Here is a 16,538-nt window from a genome sequence, read left to right as displayed (position 1 = left end):
TGTTTATTTACAACTCTATAACAGAGGTATACTTTCCAGATTGTTTATTTAGAACTCTATGACAGAGTTATACTTTCCAGGTTGTTTATTTATAACTCTATAACAGAGTTATACTTTCCACATTGTTTACTTATAACTCTTATAACACAGTTATACTTTCCAGGTTGTATATTTATAACTCTATAACAGAGTTATACCTTCCAGATTGTTTATAACTCGACAATGGAGTTAATGATTCTGAAGTGATTGTAACATATAACTGAGATTTACTTTCCAAAGTTAAGCTTAATTTCTATGAGAAATATATAGAGAACAACACAGGGACAACATTAAAATAATTCTTGGTCAAGATTGGCATGTATACAGAGTGGCACAGAAGTGCGGAACCAACCCTATAAAAGACAAGCTGGTTGACAAACATAGATTGAATTGGTGTTTTAAGTCCACATTATGCACAGTAAGGCTAATCGGGATTGGACCTACAGTTTAATGTGGGATCCGAACCACTATGTGCCTCCATCGGGTATCGAACCCGGGACCCCTTGATTACAAGGCGACGAGGTTGACACACATCAATGCAATGTTAAGACACATGAGGTAACTCAGGAGAAAACCATCTAGGTTATACTACCACAGATGGCCGCCATCTTGGACACACCCATTGGAAAGTAAAAAAAAAAGTAAAGTGCTCCCCTGTGCTTTTCACCACGCCATGAAGGCGTATAGGGTGTGGAGTTAGGGCCCTACACTTTCTTGATCACGGTCCAAGGTGGGGGTGATGTGATCAGCACCACGCCCCTGGCCGCCTTTACCCCCCCCCCCCCGGAGTTTCCTCCAAGTACCCACTTTATACGAAGCTGGGTGTAGAAAAAATTGGCATATGGCATATGGTTTTCTTGTTTTCTTTGCTGTTAATCATTTTCAAACATCTCCAATTCCTTGGATTATGTTCCTCATATAGTAGGTGCAGTGAATTCAATCTCAATGTATTTCCCGATAGGAGGCAGGACCATTAGAGAAGAATGTTAAACAACGAAGTGGAAGTTTTGAAGTAGTGTGTCAGAATATGTGACAAAATTGATTCATGAAGCTAACATAATTTGAAGGCATGACAGTACATGAAAAAATTTGTAGAAGCTTACCATGCGCTATCTTCACTCTTTCTCCCTTTCTTGATAAAACTCCATGTCTATATCTTCCCTCTGCCGTCTTCTATTAGCTGACTCTGGAAGAAGTAAATGCATTCTGTTAGAAACTAACTGTTACCAAAGGGCTAATACAACTTTACAAGCCAAAGTACACCAATCACAAATCCATTTAAGGGCGTTTTAGAAATATGGGAATTTAAAACTATAGTTCTGGACAAACCTAAAGAAATCTGATCTTATCATCCTCACAATCTTAATGAGATATGTAGCCATCACATGCTCCATCTACGTTCCCAATTCTTGAAAGGACACGTCGAAAAGACAGTGGTGGTCAATTGAGAATTCGCTTTCGCACGTGAAGTTCAGAAGGCACAAGGGAAAGACGTTTACTGAAACACATAATCGTAAACTTAGCTCCGAACTAAGTTCCTCTGTCCATCTGTTGGGACAAACAGGGGAGGTAGTGTTGACAATTGCATATATTTTCCAGGAAGAAACATTCTTTACGTTTGACCCAGGCTGTAGTACAGAATCATTTACAATTGAACGTGGGGAAATTATAAAGAGTGTAACAATGTTGTCAGAAGGTGGTCGCCACCTTCCGTGCTTCCAATATTCATCTAATGGTGTAATAATCAAACATGTATTTCCATTTTACAGTTTGGTTATTTTTATCGCTTTTGCCTACTTAGGCTGATCGCGACGATAAAGATGATTAGACGAAATTGGAAAGATACTCGTAAAGTATCACCCTACCCCCAGCCAAGGCTCTAACCAGGAATTTTCGGTGACATGAGGCGTGAGTGAGTTTTAAGTCCACTTTATGCACAGATAGGCTAATCAAGCCTGGACTTATAGTTTAAAGTGGGATCCAAAATACTGTGTTTCCACCGAGTATCGAACCCGGGGACCCCTTGATTATAAGTGGATAGCATTATTCCCTGCACTATCGACAAGACACTAGAGAGAGGGGGGATGAAACAGGTTGGATTTATTTGAATATACAAGATGTCCAGGTCGAGCCCCTTCCCTGTACACAATTTCTGAAAATATATTATATATATAACGACATTCAAATATGCAGGTGCCGCGCTGGCCAAGCTGATATGACTTTTGGCTGATACGCGGAAGACCTCGGTTCGATTCACAGGGTAAGTGATGTAAAGGCTGGAATTTTCTTTGAACAACTTGTAGTTATCAAATTTTTTTAGTAATCGTGAACATTCGCTTCGAGTTGCAAAAAAAAAAGTCACCAAACAGTGCAAAACACGCCACGTCCAAGCAAAAGGACTGTCCAGCATGCAAGAAGTTATCAAACCCAATGCTCAGCCTCCCTCGAACGGGTGCCGCCCCCACCCGATAAGCCAGTTGGGAGCCACAAAGGAAGTGACTCGGGAGCCCCGTGGCGGTGCAACATATGCGAGTGCATATTGGGAAGCGAGTGCCGCCATGCGTTTCGCGTAACGCACACTAACATCCAGGAAGGATGGGTATACCTGTTACGGCAGGTGGCCGAGCGTCGTCGGGGCGAAACATGGCGCGCGCGTCGCAACAGAAGGGGGACACGTCGCCCGCCGAATCCTTCTTCCAGAACTTCAGCGAAGGCGGGAAGGCACGTTCCCGCTTAATAAATAGATCGGCTACTGTCTCCTCTGGGTTTCCGTTAAGAACCGTTGAGAACGGAAGCAAGAAATCGGGGGAGGGGGCAATTGTAACGTCTTCGTTATCAAAGCCGTTGTGCGTATCTTTTATTTGTTTTGTGATGAAATGTATCTACATAGAAGAAACACATTTGTTTCATGGACAGTTTTAATAATATCACATTGCGTCAACTATATTTATCGATATAAGTTTATCACCTGTGACGTATTTACCAGTGGCGCATCTAGGATTGACACTTGAAAGGGAGGATTTTCCCGCGAAGTCCACTATAACCAATATTTACATACTTTTTATGTAAACCATATATAGCGCTCCTCCGTCGTCTATATGCATTAACATGCACAGAGTGAAAATAGAGGTACTGGGTTCGAATTCCGGATAAGTAAAGGATGCGTATTATTTTCTTGCATCATTATTATATCTTTCCATTGTGATGATAAACCTAACGGTGTAAAGATACGACGAAAAGTGGGGAAACGCAGAAACCAGGACCATTTCTCCAAAATCATGTCGCCCCTGTTGAGCCAAGAAAAAAGAAAATATACATAAAGCATTAGGATTGTTATTTGTTATATTTAGATGGCAATTGACTTTCGGTATTACAATATTTACAAAATATCCATAATAACCAGCCATAATGTTTTTCACCAATGAAATAAAATATAACTTACATATACAGTACTGAGATGCAAATATAATTTAGATTAAATATAATGTTATGTAAACAGTCAAGGCATTTGGTAGGAACAATCGCCCCCATAGGTTTACATAGGCATACATGCACAGAGAAAAAAAATTCTAGGAATAAAAAAAAACCCTCCTATAGCTGATCAACAATAATGTTTCACCAGAACAATTTACACAATTCGTGCACATTTACTCAGAATAACCAAAAAATTTAGTCCAAATTATCAAATTTAGTAATGGTTACCAAATATATGTTTGCGGCTACCAAAAATCTTTTGTCAATTAATTTTCTGTGTGCACAAATAAATTATAAGAAAGGGAGAGAAACAGGGGGAAAGGGACACAAATAAACAGAAGAGACAGAAACGTAGGGAGAAAGATTGAAAGAGAAGATACTTGAGAGAGGGGTAAGAAAGTAAAACAGAGCAGAGTAAGAGGGAGACAAAGGAAGAAAAATGCAAAACAGAGGAAGAGGAAAAAAATAGATAGAGAGGGAAAATAATTAGAGAAAAGAGTAAGGGAGAGAGACAGAGATCATTTTATGCCTCCTACACACCAAATTTTCTTAATGAAACGAGGATGTAAAGCACGCTTATCAACCCGGGAGTGATGATTTTCTTGGCTATACACGTTGCAACCTTTCTTCAATCTGCACGTGATAATCCGTCAAGTTGTTTCCTGAGGTTTTATGTTTGTACACTAGAATATTCAAAACGTATGTTAAGATAGCAAGAATGATCGATATTTATCATCACATCTAGTTACACACACAGACACACATTATACTCTATCCCAGGAGTATGTAGAGCAATCGAACGAAAATAAGCAATCTGCGCATGTAGTGACTCAAGTGAGAGGGGAAGTGCAAAATGAGTCTCCAGCTAGCAGCCGTTTGCAGCAGCGCACAGTTATTATCCCCATTCGCTTTCTCCCCTTCCCTACAGTTATGCGCGGCCTTGCTCTACAGACTACTGGGACGTAGTATAGTTAAATAACTTGTTAAAATGCTTATCTACACCCTGACCCACCTCTCTCTGGAGCGGGCGAACGAAATCAAATCTCTGCGCAAGTAGTGATGCGAGACGGCTCCACCATCGAACACGTGAGAGGAACGGGATTGCGTGGAGGGGGTGAAAGCGACTGCAGTTACCATCCTTCGGAGCAGCGTGTACTGCTTCGCTCTGCCCACTTGATTTCCACCACTTCCCAGCTGTTATGCGCGGCCTTTATCCAGAGATAGTTGAGGCAGGGCATACGTTATTTTGGAACTCTATTGTAGGCTATTCTGGAGCCAATAACCAATATAATTCCGCAGAAGTCACGTGCGTTTGTTTACATTGATTGTTTTTACGGCGCACAACGTATAAGCCAACATAAAAATCTATCAATGAACATTCAATGAACCTACTGAAAAGGTCATCCGCAACCCACAAGAAACTATTATAATCCGCCACTGTGTTCAACGGATATTGTGGTGAGTGTATCCTGAACCAGCATAATTAGTCACTTCATTCTCCCCACGAACCTCTTGACGCAATTCTATTACACGTGAGGACTGTCCACGATTCCTTCCAATGGTAGTTTTGGCGCGAGGGGGACACGGGGGTGGAGGGGGGTGAGTGGGGTGGCGTCCTTCCTGAGGGGCTGGTGGACAAGTTGCGAGTCGCGTGGCGGCTGCTAGCGTCGCGTGCCAGCTGCCCTGGCGGTCACGTGATCCACGCAACAGGTCTGCTGAAGCAGCCACGGTGGTGAATATTTATATATGGCACGACGCTGGTTGGCAGTACCTTACTGTAGCACATGTTCACAGATTTGAAATTCAGTCGAGCAAGAAATTGCTCGCCCCAATGAACGGTGTCATTGGAATGATTGGTTTTCCGAAAGACGGGAGGTAATAGATTTTTCAGTATTGGGAACTGGCAATCATGGCTGCATTAACTTTGCATAGACACGTTATTTTGCTGGTCTCACTTATCGGACACCGTATTGAACACCGTTGTCTACTGACGTCACGCTAAATGTTCTTGTGGTTAGGCATGTTAGGTTTGGAGCTCTCAGCATGTTTTTGGTCAAGCACAGACAAATGCAGTGTATTTATGTTGAGAGAACTAAACCTAACCACGAAGGCATTCCGCGTTGGCGTTAGTTGACCCGTGTTCAACACGGTGTGCGATAAATGAGGTCCTTTTATGTTTCTTCGTTCCTACTACATCCACTTGCAGCAGTGTCAACGCCAGAAAAAGAGGGGGGAGGCAAGTGGGGAAAAAGGGCCACAGTCGAGCAGTCTGCCACCCTTAACAAGATAAATAAATTATATTTGAGCTCAAATATACATTTTTTTTGTATTGTGTTTAGGGGTATATTCATGATGACTGCAAATTTTAATTATATTTACATTATTAGTTCCCGTTTTACGTCACTGTACGAATTAATAACGAACTGATATTCATAAATACAGTATTTAAGTAACCTTCAACCGCATGGGTTCTATTGGGGGGGGGGGGGGTGGACGCAGGACCACATACAGCCACAATATCTTCCATTTGTGGAGGTGTTGTGATCAGCACCACGCTCCGTCCACCTTTACCTCCCAGGGTTCCATTTATTAGAGACTGGATGAACCTCAGAGCGGCTCCATGTAAGGATATGGCGGAAAAAATTTCCCATACCCACCTCGGGAATCGAACGAGGGTCTCCCGCGTGGCAGCCACTAGACTAGACGAAAGCGGTTCTGTACATAAAATGCAGTGCCTCGAAAAAAAATTGGAAGTAAGGCGAGGCACCATATTTGGTGGCCCTGGTCTTCTCGGAGTTCATTTCTAGCCTATGCTTAGATCCAGGAGGGTTTTTAGTAGAATACCCAGACCGCGTGAACCACGGAAATAATGTAGGGCAAAATGACCTACAATTTAAGTAAGACGAGACTTTCAATTGTGACTGTCATTCTTTATAACATTCACAATTTTATTATAAAAATAAAAAAAAACTTTGATAAGAAGGACATTTCATTATCACTGTTACTGTTTTCAAGGGCGTATCCAGGGTGTGGGTCCAGGGAGTCCGGACCCCCCAAATTTCCTTTAATTTTTTGTGGATTCTGAAAATAACATCCACTGTTTTAGTTTTTTTAACTGTTTGGTACAGTAAGTGAAGTTGATGTATTTTTTTAATAATACATGCAGAGCTGAAATACTAAAAACAAATACATTGCACTATGTACCAGACATTAAAAAAAAACTATTGTCAATGCGTGAAACTAGATTTCTAGAAAAATATGATTCACTTCATGTTGTTGTTAAATTTCTTCAACCTTGTCAGTTAAGCGGAGCTGTTCGAGTGAACCATCCCAAGCAAGTGATCTTCTAGCCGCAGTTGAAAAGAGGACTTTCTTACTTGTACTCTTTATCTGAGTAACGTTTTTCAGTTTTACTGAACAGTTGTCAAAGTAGGTATTTAGAGCAATCATCACAATTTAGCCTCTGCTCTTTCTTAACCGAGAGACGTCACAGAACTGCTTCAGAGACTTCGGAAGATTTCAAATAGAGTGTTCAGCGAGATATTTCATACTGCTTCTGAAAAGTGCCAACGTACATTCAATTCTGAAATTACGATTCGAAGAATAACAAACACAATAATAATAATAATAATAAACAAGATACCTATCATCAAATTATTATAGACAGGGAACACACCATTGGCCTTGGAGGATGGCCAGCCCTGGCTGTACCACCCCCAAAGTTTTCTTTCTGGATACGCCCCTGTTTTAAAAGGTTGTATTATTATGGGATATAGTGTAATACACCCAGTAAACTCGTAAGTTGATCTCTGTCTTTTATTTATTGAAATAATGTATAGATTTGGGCTTCTTGTTAATTTATAAAACAACAGCAACACAATCTCGGATCTGGACAATAAGTAACATACCCACGTCAAAGATCTGGACAGAAAAAGAAATCGGTGTCCCAGCACAGGGTACCAGGTGCTCTGTCACAACGACAATTAGCTAACCAGCAAGTGCTCCAGCAACACCAGCACCAAGAAAAACCAGTGCAAACAGACTTTCACTAATTGGAAAATATAGCAGGGACGGCTGTGTTGACAGTGGCCAGTGCGACGCAGCTCCGGATAGCAGAGTGCAGGCAGAGCATGGAGGCAGACGGAGAGTGCTGGCAGGGCTTGGCGGCAGCTGGCGTTCTCCAGGTGGTGGATGCCCCGGAAGAGGAGTAGGCTTACGTGCAGATGGCGACCAGGCTTCCAGAAGACCTGATGTCAGTGTCTTTTCTCCAGACGGTATGTTTCTGGGCTATGCCTCGAAAGAAAGGATCGACTAGATGAAAGAAAAATCTTCAATGGTATTACTGCTCGCTTTTATCACACAAGGGGGTACCGAGAAAAGGATCTGATGAAGATTTGCCCCCTTCCAAATACATTGATTGGTTTTTATAGTGGGCGCGCATAGGCTATTTTTCCCGTCACGAAATATCAATCAATGGTTTATTCTACTTTGCACTTCTGCCACTTTTGGCTAATCGAGAAGAAGAAGATGATGATGATGATATGATTAATTGATTTAGTGACACAAAGAATACTCATGCCCAGGCCGGGATTCGAACCCGGGGCCTCTGGACAACAAGGGGACAAGCACCTTAACTAAAACGAAGTTGATAACAGGCCCCTATGTCTTCAAAACTTCCTTATTCGATATTTAAAACTAAATCAGTCATTTCTTACCAAGAAGTAAAAATAGGCCGCCTCTGAGGTCTAAAATCTCCTTATCTGGGTCAAAAAGCTAAGCCTGTAAAGAGTAAAGAGGCACTCGGCATACAAAAGGACAAACACAGGACAACACAACCCAACAAATTATTATCCTGGCCGTATCTCCAGGCGCCAGAGGCTCGTTGACCTGCAAGGATTGATTGATTTGGTTTATTTTACTTCGCCTTTCTGCCACTTTTGGCTAATCGGGGAGATGAAGTGTGTTGATATGATAAAGGGACACTGAAACATCCATACCCAGGACGGGATTCTGCTACGGAGACCGGCTTGACTTGCAAGGAGCAGTTACCGGGATGTACTATACGTGAAGGTGAGGTTGACTCTTGGGTGCTTTACAAGAAGGTCGCCCCTTACACCAACCTCCAAAATACATTGGCCACTCCATAGGTTTTACATTTTTATATCTAGTAAAGTTATATAGATATTTCAATGAACGTTATGTGGTATAACACTGACATTTATGACATTGCTTGTACAGTTTGCGTACCTTTCGAAATCTCAAGTTGTTTGAGGAAGGATGGGAAATTGCTGCATCGCATGAGGTGTTGCATTCTATTCTCCAGGTGCAACGGTAGTGGATGTGATAAGTGGTCAGCACATAGAATACCATCGCCACTGTTTTCCGACAGTCAAGTGGAAGTAGCTCTCCAATTGTCTTCACGATACTGAGTCAACAACAAGAGTTCACGCAAGGGAATCGAACCTGGAACCTTTCGCATCAGAGGAAGCCCTTAAACTTAAGGTCTATATATTTTTGCCTCCCACATCCGTGGGCCTGTCCTATGGCGTTGCATTTCTTGCACTGTCGCCTTCTAATCACATGTACTCTGGTTCGATACATGGTGGAAGAGGTACCTAATGGCTCAGGTCACACTTTAACCTGCAGAGGAACATAAATTAAGAGTAGGTATATGAAAATAATATCCTTAGAATATTTGGACCTAAAAGGGATGAGGAGACAGGTAAGAGGAGTATGTTACATAACTTAGAATCACACAATTTGTATTCCTGTCCAAATATTATTAGAATAATTAAACCAAGACGACTTAGGTGGGCAGGCCATGTGGCACGAATGGGAGAGGAAAGAAGAATTTACAGGATTCTTGTTGGGCAACCTGATGGTAAGAGACCTGTGGGAAGGCCAAGACGAAGATGGAGGGAGAACGCTGAGATGGACCAAATGGAAATCGGTATGGAGTGAAAAGATCTTGCCCAGGATAGTAACAGATGGAAGGGAAGGCTTGTGTTGCTGCAGCCATAAACCTTCGGGATTAAGAAGGCTAGAGAGTGTAAGTTAGTTCCAGTCCCGATTAGCCTATTTGAGCAAAACAAACTGTTTTGGCCTTCCAGATCCATGGGTGACTCTTGGATGAGACACTGGATGAATTTGTGCTCCAGATCGAATTGTCTTACGAACTCCCCCGCTTAATGCATCGTAAAAGCGATTTTACGACAACCAAGTTGCATCAGAAAGAGTAACGCGCGCTTTTAAGAGCCAAACTAACGGATACCAGCACACCAGGGAAAGTAATGGCCACCTTCCGCCTCCATCACACGACGGACGTGAGCCTAAAAAAAAAAGTTCTTCATTGAAGAAGGGGAAAACCCTACTTTCTCCCACAACTGCAATCGCTCATTGTTAATTCAGGTACCGTCGTTTGATTGCCCTATCATTACATCAACCCCTTACCGATAGGGTAAACCAAACTGACGTATCCGAAAATCCACTTTGACAAGAGTCTGAAGCGCTTGGTTTGCTTATTGTCTTGGTCGAGGAAGCCCAAAGCGGAAGTGTCGTCAGCAGGCGAGCAGGGTTTCCGGAAGCATCTGCCTCATTCTGGAGTAACGAACTCTTCAAGATATCAACCGTCAAAGCATCACAAACGCGCCAAAGAATAAGGAATCTCCATCTTCTTAACAGGCCGTGGACATCCTCAGAAATTTTTGTGCCAGGCTATTGATAAAAAAATAATAAACAGTTGAAATTATTATCAATTAATTGTTATTAATATAAAATAAATATCCTTAGGAAGAGACTTCCACTCGTTACGCTAGATGGCTGAATATTCTTCTTAACTGGTTTTCTTAATTTTTTCAAATACCATTAACATACTGGGATTTGTAATTATTCAGTACTGTTTTAATTTTTACGCACATCGCCCAAGAAAAAATCTTTAAAAAGGTAGCAAGAAATTTTAGTTATGAAGCAAAAAACCTGGTATCTCTCACAAGAACATCTCTTTTTTTTTAATTTTGAAAACTCGTGGCACTACTTATTGCTTGGATTAAGCTGTAGTACATATAAAGTTCTGGTCTGGTCCCTGTATTTTAGACTATTCTTCCAATTTATTTTAGTTTTTCTCCTGGTGTACTAATCAAGAGAAGTTAATATGTGTGTATATTCTGTAAACTGAAGTGAAAGATGTTAATTTCTAAGGAAGGGCGACTGAAGGTTCGATTCTACCCTTTCTCACGACGTCCACTGATATGGTTACCATATGGTATAATTGTACAAACGTATTGAAAGGGAATATCAAAGAAGCTTGTCTTATGAATTAATTAATGAATGCAACCAAGGTGGCTACACAGCAGGTGAGTCAGTCAGTTTGTGACGTATATTGTGAATATCTTACCTCAGTTACGAAGCGTTTTTGGAGAGTTTAAACACTCAAAGAGTAATTGAACTGAACGCCAATATGGGAAAACTCATTTCATTACTTAGCAGAAGCCTGGACGCTACTGCTCTACCAAGAAGAGAAATATTCTCTGGTTCCAGTTTTCTACAACAAGCGAAGAGAGGGATGGGTGATGCAATCAGCTGCTTGCCATGTTATCCTGCCCCTGCGTTGCCAAAATATATGGTGTTTTTCAACACATTCTTGTCGTCTGTATTCAGTGCCAATTGTTTGATAATCACGAAGGGGGAAACCGTATACAGCGAAAGCAGATACATAATATTTAATGTTGTTGAACTTTCTTTGAGAACGAAGCAAGGAAGGGAAGTTATGAATATGGCAATGAGGTGGCGCTCAAGTCCTCGAGCTTCGTTCTTTCTTCATTGTTACCGAAAGCTTACTTTACGTTCAACAAGAGAATAACTGGAAGGTCAATATACGTTTCACAAGAGCATGAATATTTCAAAGGATAAATCAAAGTCAATGGCAATAAACGAAAAAAAAAACCTTCATACAGTGAAAGTAGCAATACACAATAAAATAATTTAACAGTTAACGAACTTAGTATATTTGGGAAGCCATAATTCACAGTTCGAAAACTAAAAATATGTTGAGAAAAATGTAATAAAATATAACAGATTAACTGGAATTTTGAAAATAAATTTTGGAAAACAAATGACAAAAGAAATTGAAATTAGATACCATAATTTCAAAACCGGCTGTTTTATTTGATTTATTTGATAATGAATGTTAAGATTCTTCGTCAACTTTCTAAAACAAACCACAATAAATTTTCGCAAATGAGATTCTTCACATAATTAGAAGTGAAGAAATCCGATATAAAGGTAATGTCGAAGCAATGGTGCAAGAAATTTTAAAAATATCAGTTACAGTGGAATCAATATGTTGTTCTGAGGATACCAGGTATGAGTTTGCCTCGAAAATTATGAAATTGCAGGCCAAAAGGAAATTTGGAAAGACCATATCGTCGATGGAATGATCAATTTTTGTATTCGCAGAACGGGCTTTTGGTTACCCAGACCTGCAAGAAGAAGAAGAAGAAAGAAGAGTATAACTGGAAGTTCAATTTACGTTCGGCAAAAGTATAAACGCTGTATTCTGTTATTTTTTATACTGTCATAACGTGTACGCCAACTCGGCAAGCGGTACAATTTCAAAGCACTTTTTTCACAGTTTCTTCTCCCGCTACTCACGAAGCTGTAATTCACTTTCGAAATAAAAAAGCCCCTTCTTTGATTTGCATTGTTAATCCAGAACTTGCGAATGGAAGTGGAAATTCCAAGTTTAAATATAAATCATTTTTTTTATGAGCACGTGTATCATTGTTCCTCAAGGACGTTTTCGTTCATGCATGTACTTCACTAGGAGGGGAAAAAAAAGTAAAAGTTTTGAATCTTAGTTTAAGGTGAGTAATCATACCTGCAACTTTTCGCATTTCAATTTGTATTTGTTTGTAAGTCCACTTTATGCACAGAAGGGTTAATCGGGACTGGGCCTACAGTTTTAAGTGGGATCCGAACCACTATGCGCCTACACCGGGGTATCGAATGCGGGACCCCTTGATTGCAAGGTGACGATACAACTAAGTCATCGGGGAGATCCTGGTAGAAGTAGGAGCAGTAGACGCTATGATGGCGATGTCCCAATTCAGGAACCGATATTTTCGCTTGAAGTGGAATGTTCGCAACTCAGGAATCGCTGCCTCGGAAGAGAAGAGGGAGAGGTAAGGACGGTTTTTTGAGAGCACGTTACCCTGAAATACCACGTACATACAGTGATGGACAAAAGTAATCATACAGTGGAACTGAAAGGAAGAAAGGACGAATTGCAGCAGCTAGGAAAAACAATAAGGAAGCCAAAACTGTTAATGCTTTACCATGTATGCACCAAACGATATATTGACAACAAAAATAAATATCAGATGCTGCTTGTAGAAAAATAAAATTCAATACATTCTCAATACCCGCTTCTTTGGCTGGACAAAAGTATTCATACACCAACATAAAAGTTCACTTTGAAGAAAAGAAAGAAACAAATACCATGTCGTCAGAATTTAGTATGCATTCCTCTGTTATGGAGAACAGCTGTCAGTCTCTTTTGCATAGAATGAACAAGAGGCGTTGTTATTTCAGATGTAATATTGTGCCACTCATGCAAAATGGCCTCTTTCAGTCTATTCTTGCTTGTTATGTCATGTTTTCGGAGTCTGGTTTCCAAATGGCTCCAAAGATGTTCAATGGGGTTAAGGTCGGGGGACTGAGGTGGAGTTTTGAGTGTGTGGGGAGTATTATATAACAACCAAAGGCGAAAAATCTCAGCTGTATGTTTAGGGTCGTTGTCCTGCTGGAAGTAAAAATCATTCGCAAGACCCAAATGATCGATACTCTGCTGCAAATTGTTCTTCAGAATATCCAAATAGACAAATCTATCCATAGTTTCCTCAATAAAGACGAGTTCTCCAACACCTGAGGCTGACATACAGCCCCAGACCATAACGCCACCACCTCCTTGTTTAACTGTGGCCAAGAGATTTCGAGACTCAAGCTCAGTATTGGGCTTTCTTCACACCAAAATTCTACCATCACTATGGATAATATTACATTTACTCTCGTCCGTAAACAACACTTTATCCCAGAAATCCAAACTTTTACTCACATACTCCTTTGCAAATGTTAATCTGGCCTCCTTGTTCTTGCTACTGATGTATGGCTTCTTTCTAGGTTCCCTAGCTCTGTACCCTGCTCGGTTGAAAAGCCTTCTAATCCTTTTTGAGGACACTTGTTTTCCCAGGTGTTCGTGAACATGTGCCGACACTGCTGACGATGTTAATTTTGGGTTTTTCTTGATCATTCTCAACAGTCCTTGTTTCTCTCTCGGAGTAAGTTTCTGAGGACGCCCAACCCTTTCCCTATTTATCAGCACTTTTGTGTCTTTATATCGTTTGATGACACTTTGCACAGTCGCACGACTTCTCCCAACTATGTCTGCGATTTCAGAATAAGATTTCTTATTGTGGTATAATGATGTCATAATTCTCCTCTTTTCGATCGTAGTTTCCTTCCCTTTGAGGCCCATTTGACTTCCTGCAGAACGCCAACACCTAACCAACCACTTCCTTACACAGGTGCAAGTGCAGTAAACAAATATCTAGCACTGAATGATGGAAACAGTTGTTTCACGAACTTTTTGTTGGGTTTATAACCTGGCGTATGAATACTTATGACCATCCAGAAAGCAGTTTATCTAAGGATTACCCACATTTCTCATGACAATTTCAATTGTATGCACACAATTACTTTGCGTTTCTATTCTTGCCATTCCAATGGAGCATTTGTGCTACAGACTTGCCTTTACGGTCTTCTTTTTATAATAAAATGTTTCATTCAGACAATGCCTTTGTATGAATACTTATGTGCGTGACTGTATATATCATTTGCAGAAGAGTACTGTGCTTTACGGGGAGTTATTTTTTCTCCTAATACTTACATTTTGACGCTATTGAAGATTTTTTGCTTGTAGGTTATGTTAGCAGTTACAGAGGTGTGTGTAATGTCAATTATTTCAAACACAAATTCATCCTGCCCCAGGGTAACTAGGTAGTAGGGCTTCCTGAGTTGGGAAGACATTTCACTACCTAACTGGTATACAGTAGTTCCTGAAATGGCACGGTTTACATTGGAATTCCCATCGTCCCTGAGTTGGGAAGTTCTAAATCGGGAATAAATCGTTGTGATACACCACCACCAGCAGTATACACTGTAAACAGTTGACAGACTGACTTGACTAAGATCATCAATTCCCACTCACACCCAACTACCGTACACAAAATGACAATGTTAGTTTCTAAAGTTTTAAGGACTAATTGCTACATAGCTAATCGAATTAATGTAAATTAAATGATTCAGTTTGTATAGAAAACTTAAAAAAAGAGATTCAACCAACTGCAATTTATAATCAATATCTACCTTTGTGCACAAAATATTCAAATTTAAATTTAAAGAAAGGTTGCCTCCCGGTGTTGTAAATTAAAAAGCACACTGTTTTTTTAATGGTAGAATATTGCGAATATTAAGGTAACTTCTAGCACTGTAGATGTCATCAGGAATTTTGGATGCGGACTTCTAGTGTATTATAATATACAAAATCAACAAGTATTACAACCAACAATAATAATTAAAAGTCAATATAAAATATTATAAATGAAGTTTTTGTTATTTCAATAATTTGCTTGGGACAAATAATAGAAAAGGAAACAGCTTTCGGCCAACTGCTACATATTTTATCAAATGTACACTTAACCATTTCTTGTTGACAAAGATGGACTATACGGATTTGAGTTCGCTGCTCTCAATTTGTGCATTTTTAGTATATCACACGTAATAGAAACTGATAAAAGCAACCGTTTTATACATTTCTGTGTGTGTTTTGATGCACCAAACAAACATCAATAGCAGTTGGTACACTTTAATACATTACTGGAGTCATATTTTGGGTTCTGTGCAGTGATGTGCGTCTACACGTAAACAACGATAGTCTACATTCTACACATAGACTATTTTATACACGTAGATTACGTAATCTATGCAAACAACATGGCGAAAGGTGATAACTTAACAAAGGGCGCCGTGGAATTAAAATAAAATTATACTACATATCAGTTGCTAATGTGTGAAGAGAACTTTTCATACTCTTTCTTCCAAATTCGAACAATTTCTCACCTAGGAAGAAATCTAATATAGGAAATATTCTAGTGCTTTATGGCAAAAGACTACTCTTGCCTCACGACTGCCATCTGTTGTTGTTTTTTGCATACTATTTATCTTCTTCCATAGTTGATGATAGAAGAGAAGATAAATGTTGTTGTAAATAGGATTCTTTTCGTTTCGTTAGGAACCAATATAGTTGAAAATGTCACTTTCCTTTCATGAAACCCTTGAAAATTAATTTTAATGCACTTTAGATTGTCTACGTAGTCTATGTAAACTACAACCCAATGTAATCAACGCGTAGATTACGTGTAGACAACGCATGTAGACGTAAACTTATAATCTACGGCACATCACTGGTTCTGTGTGTACAAATAACTTTCACGCAATAAAGCAGTTATGTGACGAATCGATTCAAAAGATCAAAATATGAAAGGACACTACGCAACAAAAATAACAATTGTTGGCCTTCGGTTTTCAATTCGATTCAATTCAATTCTCCTTTATTGAAGGGCAAGGTTCTGCCACCTAACCCCATAGATTTCTGGAAGTGTCGTTTTATTTAAGACATATCTTTATTGATTGATTGATTGATTTAGTTTATTTTACTTCGCGTTTTGTGCCTCTTGGCTAATTTGCGAAGATGGGAATGAGTGATGAAATGATGAAATTGATGAATGGACATTCACAAACAACAATACCCGACCGGGATTCGAACCCGGGACCCTTGGTGTCGCAGCGCGATGTGCTAACCACTCGGCCACAGGGTCGGGCAAAGACATATCTTTAGAAAATTGAAAAGATGAAATTTAATACTTTTTTTTCTGATTTTGCACCCCTCTGCTAACACTTTCGCCTAATTG

General features: G+C 40.0%; 1 protein-coding gene across 2 annotated transcripts in view; it reads right to left on the bottom strand.

Moving 5' to 3' along the window:
- Delta (neurogenic locus protein delta) overlaps nt 1–16,538 on the bottom strand; it is a 296,608-nt gene that overhangs the window by 98,294 nt on the left and 181,776 nt on the right. The window contains exon 3 of one of the 2 annotated variants that reach the window (XM_083122513.1): nt 1,143–1,225. The exons of the other annotated variant lie outside the window; for it this stretch is intronic. The gene's annotated coding sequence lies outside the window, so the exon portion shown is untranslated. The remainder of the gene's footprint in view (nt 1–1,142; nt 1,226–16,538) is intronic. 2 annotated transcript variants of the gene reach the window in all.

The sequence above is a fragment of the Lepisma saccharinum genome, chromosome 5 (assembly GCF_977018435.1).
Source record: "Lepisma saccharinum chromosome 5, izLepSacc3.1, whole genome shotgun sequence".
In the NCBI taxonomy this organism is placed as follows: domain Eukaryota; kingdom Metazoa; phylum Arthropoda; class Insecta; order Zygentoma; family Lepismatidae; genus Lepisma; species Lepisma saccharinum.
This window is presented reverse-complemented; position numbering and strand designations above follow the sequence as displayed.